Below are 9,981 nucleotides of genomic sequence, written 5' to 3'. Positions count from 1 at the left end.
AAAATCCATGAAGAAAAGCATTATAACAATTAGGATTGTGTTTAGCTCTGAGTAACAGAAGCACAGGTAGTGTATCTTAACTGAATAGATGTTTAGCTTCCTCACACAGGAGATGGCCAGGAGGAGGAAGTCCATCTTTCACAGGAGGACTCCACAAAGCCCCAGGGGAAAAACTCCCCCTCCCTTCCTGCCTCTCCAGCTCCCATCCTCATGGTTGCAAGTTGTCTGCTCCATCTCCAGGCATCTGTCCCTCCAGATATGACAAAAGTAGGAGGACAAAGTCCAAGGGCAAATGCAAAATGATAGGTCATTTGAGTGTTTCTCCTCAACAAACTTTCCCATAAGACAGTCAGTGACTTTCACTTACATGCTGTGTGGCTTCCTGGGCTGGGGTCTTGGGAAGCTGAGTGTTCCAGGGAGGCAGAACCGTCTAGAACATATTGAGTCGGTGAGGAAAGGGAAGGAGAGAAACTATTCTAGAGAGGCAATGGACAGTGTCGATCAAAAATTCTTTTTTTATCAACATTTTTTTCAATAAGCGGTATTTTAAAATTATATCAGAAGCCATATAATCTTGTAATAGATTCAGAGACTCAAATGGAAATAAGCTTGAATGCCCTAACTTACCTAGGCCACAGGAGTTACCTTGCTCTTTAATGTGCAACTAACACCTTTAAATCTCATAGTGATTTAGGAACTCTAAATTTTTTTTATAGGGACTTTGTCTTCCATTATTATTTTTGAGAAACTAAAAAGATTACTTATCTTTTTCACAAATTACTTTTGGTTTGTCTCCTGCCATAGACTCCCTATTCTCTTTTTGTCACTTCTGGGTAGTTCATAACGGCTTTTTCAGACATGCACACATTGATTCTCCAAATATAGTTGTGATCTTTGTTGGTTTTTTTTGTTTTGTTTTTAATTGATTCTTGCATTAGCATAAGAGACTTAAGCTCAGAAATGGAGACCTCATGTGAGCTAGCAGACATCACTTCTGGAACCCAGCAGTGTTCATTCACTAGCTGCCTCTCTTCCAACTCCACTGCAGAGGTTAGCTCATTTCTTACAATGAAAGCTTTCTGCTCATCATCTCTTCTCCTTAAGTCTAGAACACCCTTTACCTTTTCTAACCTACTTAAAAGAAGGTTAATGCAGTGATCATTACAAGAATCTATGCATGGATGCCCTGATACAAGAAAACTATGAAGTACGTTTAAAGCTGATTCTCTGAGCCTTTGTCTTAACATCTACATTTAGATCACTTCCCCCATCCGTGGCTTTCCCAGGAGTAATTGGGGGAAATGGGGAGGGAAAGCAAATGAATATTTTTACCTAGAAATTTATGAATAGAACTAAATAGGACCCTCCTAGAATAAATTGAGGGCGTGCCTCAAGAACCAAATCCAGCTTTGCTCTGTAATATAGAAATTCCTTAACACCTCTCAAATATCAATTTTCTAGCTGCCACAATTTTCAGATTATTTTAAGGCTCTAACTTGAATAGAAAAACAGCATTGGCTTCTGTAAAAATGCAGCTTCTTCACCTGTTCAGGGGTCTGCAGTGCTATTAACATCCGATGTCAAAGAATCTTAGCCCTGCATGGACCACAGACACCTTCCAGTTGGGTCATTATTTCATTTGCAACAATGAAACGCTGAGAGGGCACCAAAGATTACCCCCTGAGTCAATGATCAAACCAAAAATGCAGGCCTGGAGCTTTAAATCATTGCTCATTGACAGTGATACCTAGGGTGACGGTGAGCTCTCACTCTGGCTTCTAAAATGTCCAGAGGCTGTACTTCTGCGGCAGAGGAAGAGAACATCTACGATAGAGCTCCCTCTGACCCCAGGGCTCCTCAACAAGTCAAGAAAAAAACCATTAATCATGGGACTCACAGGGTTAGGGTTGGGATCTCCACTGATTGGTTGGTGGGAGGGTAGGGGGTACTTTGTCATTGCATCTAGTCCTGATGCTGGCCATGGAGTTGTTCTGTCCAATTTCGCAAGGATTTGTTCTATGGGACCATTATGGTTCCCTGGGTCCAGAGCTAAAACACAACCGAGGCCCAGATGTTATGTTTAGTTGGATTGAAGACTGTCTCAAGCGTCAATAGATCCAGGACCTTGCTTCTAAGCCCCTGGATGCTGACAGGAACCTCATTGTCCCGAGGGCTTAACGGTTAAGCAAAGGAGAGGGAGGTGGATGGGTCGGTTTGAGTCAAAAGTTCAACTAAAAGGCCAGATTAAAGAAAATACGGTTTCTGAGTGGTTCCAATTTTCTTGCCAATTGCCTGTCCCTCTTCTCCCCTTAGAAAGTAAGCTGCCGTAGACAGGTTTCTTTTTTGTCTCCTTTGTTCACTGCACACTAAGCAGTACTGGGTGTAGTTAGTGCTTAATAAATGTTTGCATGGATAAGAAAATGAATGAATGGGTTGCAGCGATTACTAAGATAGTGATTAGTCCAGTGAGTAATTAGGCAATCTGCCCTGAGTACCCTGGATTGGTAAACTCTACCTTGGTTCTTAAACTGGACCAGAGGGCCGGAACAAATGCATGGATGGAGTGTTTGTGTGAACTACTATAAATTCAAAGTAAACATCATTACATAAAAGGGTATGGTCTTTTTTTTTTTAGTTTTAATCCTTTCAAAAGGGGCGGATCCGGCCCGCGGGCTGTAGTTTGCCCACGGCTGGTTTAAATGATGGATTTTTCCAGGAGGGAGATGCTGTCAGTCATCCATGCTCAGGAGGCTGAAACCAGTTCGGTGATGTAGTAACACATGAAAATATGTACTTTTAAATGCTGGCTGAGAAAATGATCTGAAAATGCCTGCTTTTCATATACAGTGGGCGCTTCTGAGGAGGTTTTGTGATGATAAAATCTCCAATAGCAATTATGCATTTGGTTAGAAGACTTGTCTGAACATAACCTTGCAGAAAAAGATGCATTTTAGACCATCTAATAAATAAACTGTACTTGAATTTAAACTTTTTACCTACAACAAAACAAAAAACAAAAAAACAAAAAACAAAAATGAAAGGTTGCTAAATATAAATCCATTGCCCAAGTGAATTGGCTGCAGGTTTATGATCAACAGTAAAAGCTGTCATCTGGCTTGTCAATTACCCAGAAACGGGAAGGTCCTCCGGGAGGTTTTCTCACAAAGGGCTTTAACGACTCACAAAAAGGCTACATTAGAGTCCGTGTCAGAGAACAGCTAATTAATAAGTGCCTGGTAAGGAAAGGCCGGCATTAGTGTAAATCAATGACACTGTGAAGTACAGTGGCGATCTGCAGTTGAGGATTTGCATAATCAGTCATTATAGTTCCCCGTTGCCTCTCAGGTCAATAATGTGCAGTTTTAAGGCATGCTAATACATATTTACTCATTAAGCCATAGTGCTTTCTCAGAGACCAAGCGGGTCTCTGCTTGAATTAATTTCTATTTAAATTATAATAGCAGATAACTGCTTCACAGACTGGAGGTAAAATACATAAATTCAAAGATGTAGATGAAAGATAGATCACTTAGAAACATCTTTGTGTTTCTAATTTGTGTTCCATAGACAGCTTATGAGCTCCTAAAACATCATCATAATTAGAGGCTCGATGGAGACAGGGCCTTAGATCTGCATTTGCCTTGGATTACGTAAAATGAGTATCTCCAGCACGCATGGGGGAGGCCGAGGGTGGCGAGTGGGATGGGAGGGATTAACTTGTTACCTTTTATTTGCTCATAAACACACAGCAGTCTCAAAGCCAAATGCCAACAGTGATGAGAACAAATTGTTCCGGGTCCTGACTCTTCCCTGTGACCCTTAGGAGTGAAAAATCGCTAAATGATCATTACTTTGACACTTTCAAGTAATGAGTCTACTGTTTTTGCTTCTAAAGTATCACAATCTATCACAAAAATTAATGCAAAATGAGGCTTGCCACTTGGATGGGGCAGAGCACATTGACCTGTGTGTTTATAGAAATCAAACGCGCCCTAAACAATGTTTGGCCAGTGGGACTTACGTGAAAGATGCATGGTCAACAGTGTCAACAGTGCCTTCGGTCATTGCCAAAGTTGCCTATACATGGGAACTAAACACTCACTTATCTCCCTGCTGGTGGCCAAACGTTTTTTCTTCCTGATTATAAGAGAAAGTTTATTTAGAAAGATACCTACCGAGGTAGTAGAAGTCAGCCAGCTGGAACATGTCCCGGAAGCAAACGCAGGGCCCTTGGAGCTTAGGAGAGAGAAAGGCGCAGGCGACAGGCCTGGGGGAGGGAGGGGGGAGACTGGAAAGGCCAGGCCTGCTCCTGAGGAAGAGAACACGCCCAAACCCTCCTGTTAAGACGCGCACACAGTGGGGAGCTCTTTCTCTCAGAAGCCAGGGAAATGTTCCTGGTGCCCAAACGGCTCTGTCTTTGGGGTGAATGGCCTGCCCGCGTTAGTGAGGCCAGTGGCCCCCCTGGGGGATCCGTCACGTCCGATGGCAATGCTGTCGCAGCATTTGGGGCACCAACGCTTCACTTAGGGAGTCGTGTCAATCCCTCGTTTGCATGGACACTGACTTCTCTCCCGAAAGACATTAATAGGTGTTATAAATCTACCGTTTCCTGGCGAGCACCATGCCAAGGTATAATGCTCTGTGAACGAGTTACGTGGGGATTGCTTTGGACAGCCAGTCCATGTGTGCGGTCAGCATCACTCAATGACCCTGCCTGTCAGATTTGATAACTCAGAGGTGGGGCAAAGGACACAGGGAAAAATATAATAGAAATGAACCAAGGTTCAGAGAATGCTGATACATAAAAACATTCTCTCAGCTGACTGTGATTGGGAAAGGTGGCATAATATGTTTTTATGTTGTCTGAGAACTTCAAAGTCTGGCCCAGAGAAGAATTTGGGGGGACGTGATAAAATGGGTTAAACTCTGTAATAATTTTGACTTCTAGAGAAAAATGTGTGCAGGACCAAGTGCATTGGATCATGTTAATTAGTAAGTTCTATGGACATGAGGGCTGTGACCCAGGTGAAATGGTTCCGTTCTGTGTTAATTACCCATTTTAAATGGCAATGGAACATGTTTCTTAAGAGAGAGCCAGAGAAGGGAGGAAACGGTGTAGATGTTAGCCTAATCCCCATTGAATTTTTTTTTCCATGGGCAATGAATTCGTCACTAAAAATGAAACATCACATGAAATCAGCTGGCTATAGTTCTAGGGGGATCATACTCAGAGGTCAGCCTCCATGTTACACAAGTCCTCTTTATCCTTAGAGTTTGGGGTTATCTCCTTCTGTCACTCTTCCATAGGCTGTATCTTGCCTGAAGCCTCTCTCTCTCTCTCTCTCTCTCTCTCTCTCTCTCAGACCAATCCACACACTGAGATTGACTAGAAAAGCTATGTAGCAGGGTGGGATGGGAGGGTGAAAGTGGAAGAGGGTATAGGAGGAGATCAATAGTGATGGAAAAAAATAAAATAATAATGAGATAAAAAACACACAGAAGTCATATTTTGAAAGGTGCCACACAATTTGCTAAGCAAGGAGGGTGAGGGGAGTTGATGTTCTACATAGAACTGCAGCCAGTGGTTCTCTGACCCTGGAGGACTTGCCATCTTGCGTGAGGGGCAGAACCCGAGCCTCTGAGCTCTCTCTGGGTGGGGGCTGTTGCTGGGGACACAGAAACCATCAGGGCTGGCGGGGCTGGGAGATAGACATGGAGTGTTGACTGGCCTTCCACTCCCGGCAGCTTTCCCTTGAAGCATTAGCTGACTTCTGAAGGGACCCAGAGTGGGAGCACAGAAAGCTAAGCCACTGACCCCTTAGAGGCAGAGTGGAATTTTTTACTCTTGTGATATTGAAAAGACAAAGATTAGCGTTCAGAACCTGTTGGGGAGAAAGATTTCAATTAAAAAATGCCCAGGGCCTAGGCTCTGAGTTGAAAGCTTCGAAGGCTCTGAGGCCGAAACAAGAGGAACAGACATAAACCTATCATTGCCAACGCTACAAATCAGGTTCACTGTTTCCTGATTGGATGAGGTGATTAACTCCCAACCCCACCTGCTGAGAAAGGGAACTTATTTCTCTTTGAAAAAAGGCAATGTCATTTGCAGCCACTTTAGTTATTTCATACAAAATGTCTATCATTCCATATTTTAAAATTACCAGACATGTCAAGAGACGGGACCATAGAACAAAGAGAAGGGCAGGAGACTCAGAAGTATCTAGATATTAAAGTTAGTGCATAAATATTTTTAAGTATAATAAGTAGGCTCCACAAAATAGAGGAAAAGATGGAAATGTAGATGGAAAGAAAATTTCATCGAATAATTGGAATCTAAAAATAATCAAGTAGAAATTCCAGGCCTAAAAAACAATATCTAAAATTAATTACACGAGTTAACATCAGCAGACATACCAGAAGATAAGATCTGTGAACTGGAAAATGATGTCAAAACTTCTACTTGGCATTGTACTGCAGATCCTAATTAGTGCAATAAAGCAAGAAATTACAATAAAAGGCACACATTTGAAAAAGGGGACGATGCTTATAAATGCAAATAATGTGATAATGAAAAAATAATTTATAAGCAACTATTAGGGTAAGTGGTTTTAGTATTGTATTTCTATATATCGGCAACAAAGCAATAGAAGATTAGATTTTAACATTTTTACGCAGCACCAGAAACATCAAATATTTAGAAAGAACCAAGTAAATGGAGGGATATATTACATTCAAGGATAAGATTAATTATTATAAAGATATATTCCAGGTTGATTTATGGATTCAAGAAGTCCTAATCAATCTCCCAGCGGCTTTGTGGTGTGTGTGTGTGTATGTGTGTGTGTGCGCGCGCGCACATGCAAATTGACAAGCTGATTCTAAAATATATATGGAAATACAGAGGCATAAGAATGGTCCAGGCAATATTGAGGAGCACTATCAGATATCAGATTGTCTATACAGCTATAGAAATTAAAATAGTGTGGTATTGGTGCAAGGACAGACAATAGATCAGTAGACTAGAAATAGAATAGAAAGCCCACGTGTATATAGCTACTTGATTTATTACAATAGTTACATTGCATTTCAGTGGGGAAACGATGGTCTTTTTGTTCTAAATGGTGCTGAGTCAGTTCAATATCCATGTTTTTAAATGAATTAACCTCTCTACTGTACAGCACAGTGAAAAAATCAATTTCAGATTGAGTGAAGGTCTAAATGTACAAATAATAAGGCTTCTTAAAAATAACATAAGAACACCTCTGACCTTTGGCTCCGAGGTGACCTGGAAAGACTGATCTTATTAGCAGAATCTGGAGAGAGCTCCCCAAAGGGTAGGACATCTTGGAGGACACTCTGCAAGGCTTGTCTGGCCCACGAGGTCTGAGGCAGGCTCGGTGAGTCTGTCTGACTAAGTGTAGGCGGGCTGAGAGGCAGGGAGGGCATCCAGGTCCCAGATGTAAGGGGGCCTGGTGATACCAGGAATAACGAACTCACCATAAATCCAGGAGCAACTCCAGGCCTCCCTGGAGGTTCAACATCGAAGATGCAGACCTGCTCACCCGCCCCCACTACCCTCACGTGCAGGCAACTTGGTAACGTCACATAAGTGACTTTCGTCTTGTTTTTACCGGGGAAACCTCTTCCCTTGCTTTCAGTTCTTAGAGCTGCATTCCTTGACTCATCGCCTCTCTCCATTTTCAGTCGGCAGCGTGGCATCTTCACATCTGTTTGCGTCGTCCCATACCCTCCTCTCCTGCCCTCCTGCCTCCTGCTGGTAAAGCCCTGTGATCCCCTGGGGCCCACCACACAACCCAAAATCATTTTCTCAAGATCTTTAGCCTCATCACGCCTTCAAGGTCTCTTTGGTCACATAAAGGAATATTCACGGTTTCTGGGAGATTAGGAAAAGGACATCTTTGAAGTGGGGGGCAGACACCATTATTCAACTCAGCGTGGCCAGGCAGTGTTTTTCTATTGCGCATTTTAAGATCGTGGAACAGAGTTTATTCCACAAAATACCACGTGCGGGCGCGCTCATACAGTGTGATTGAAACTCCGTGGCCCATGCGCAGAAGTCGGTATTTTGTGGAAGAGCCACACTCAAGGGGCCAGAGAGCGCTGCCCGCCGAACAACCAAACCACTGTAGGAATTAATCCGCGGGAACGTGATAAATCCACTGAGGCAGAAAATTAGCACTTCGCATGTTTCCCAGATTTGGATTTCATCTGGGCGCCTGGTCATGAATTATAACCACCCTTCTTGGACGCGAGCTATTTCACTCGAAATCCATTATTGCTCACGGCGTTATGAGCCTGGTTAGGGAAAAGCCAGCTCTCCACCTGGAGCATCTGCACGGCGGCTCTATTGTTAACACGGAGCCCATTTTCATCGGGGGAGGGATTGGATGTGTCTTTGGGGCAGTGGAGGCGGGTGGTGGTGGCTGGAGCTTTCGTGCCACAAACAAGCTCACAGGGTGGCTTCCCTGGGCACAGCTGTGGTCTCTGCTGTAGAGCGAAGGGACCCTGGGCCGCACGACCTGGTGGCCGCGTGGGAGCAGTGCAGGGCCTGGGACAGCTGACAGCAGTGGAGACAACGTGGGCAGCTGTGGCACCCTCCTTCCCATAGTGAGACACCGATGTCCCGGAGGCAGGCCACAGATGCCTAGCACTGGGTTCTAGAAGCTTCCGGGGCTAGTCTTGCTTTGGGGATGTGCTTTGCATCACTGCCTCACGGGTCAGACCCCGCATACACCCGCGGTGCCGACACTTTGTGCAGGCTCCCTCCTGCTGTCTCCCTCCCGCCCCTCTCTCCCTCTCCTCCAGCTTTGGCCCGGTGTTTCCTCAGAAATGAGGGGAGTTAACAGTCTCCCAGGCCTGGCCCACACCCCACACGCTGCACCGATTGGAGGGCTCCCAGGCCCAACGGTGTGGAGCCTGATGCCCGATCAGTGATTTCCTCTGCTCACTGCTCATCGGCCTCTTCTTCGGTCCTCCTTCCCGTCCTCAGCCCGGGCTCACTGCAGACAATCACACAGAGAACACAGCATTCTTTCAGCCGAGGTTCACTTAGGAGAGTGAAAGCTACTGCGGAGGTGACCCGGAAAGCAATTACACATAGGCCAATTTGGAGTGGGAAAAAATTTACTTCTTTTAGCTCTCTGAATGAAAACTGAGGCAACTATGCACATTTTTCAGGCCAATGGACCCCTCATTTTGACTTTTAGATACTTGGTTTCATCTAATGAGCATAGAATCTCATGATCTGAATTGCCCACATCCCTAAATTATTTTATGTTTCCTCATCACATTATGTGTTTAAGCTCAATAACCAGGTTGGTTTTTAAACTCCCTTTTCTCTGATTTGAGCCACTTCCTTAAAGCAGCATGTAGTACATTCAGATTTCTGAGTTCTACTATCAGACTAAATCAATTTAAATCTAGGCATAGCCACTTATTAAATCTCTGATTTCAGGCAAGTCTCTTAAGCTATCTGAGCTTAACGCTCCGTACAGTAAAATGGGGATAAGAGTGCGTGCCCCTATGGCTGCTCAGAGGATTACTAAACAATCCATACCAAGACTGTAGGAATTTCTGGCACAGAAGAGCGCCCACTACATATGAGCCATGCTGATAATTCCCAGATTTTAAGATGCTGGTGTGAATTCGAACCTCTACCCATAGAAAACAGAAGCTTCCCAAACCTGCACATGGGCTGCTAACTTCCAACCATAGAACAGCCAGAGGTTTACCCCCAAAGGAAGTCTCCCTGAAAATGACCACCCACTCAGGATCCAAGATATTACATATTACCAGGGAACTTCCTCTTCCATGCTATACATTTTGGAATCTCCACCCGATTCTCCCTGAAAAATCCTGGGGTGGGAATTAGACTAAAAGCAGCTCAGAACTCGAAGAGTCGCCGCTTTAATGAGAACGGAGCAGGCGGCTCTCGTGGGCGGGCCAAGCACTTTGGGCTGT

This window comes from Myotis davidii, unplaced genomic scaffold (assembly GCF_000327345.1).
Source record: "Myotis davidii unplaced genomic scaffold, ASM32734v1 scaffold181, whole genome shotgun sequence".
In the NCBI taxonomy this organism is placed as follows: domain Eukaryota; kingdom Metazoa; phylum Chordata; class Mammalia; order Chiroptera; family Vespertilionidae; genus Myotis; species Myotis davidii.
The sequence above is the reverse complement of the archived record's forward strand: the minus strand, read 5'-3'. Positions refer to the sequence as shown.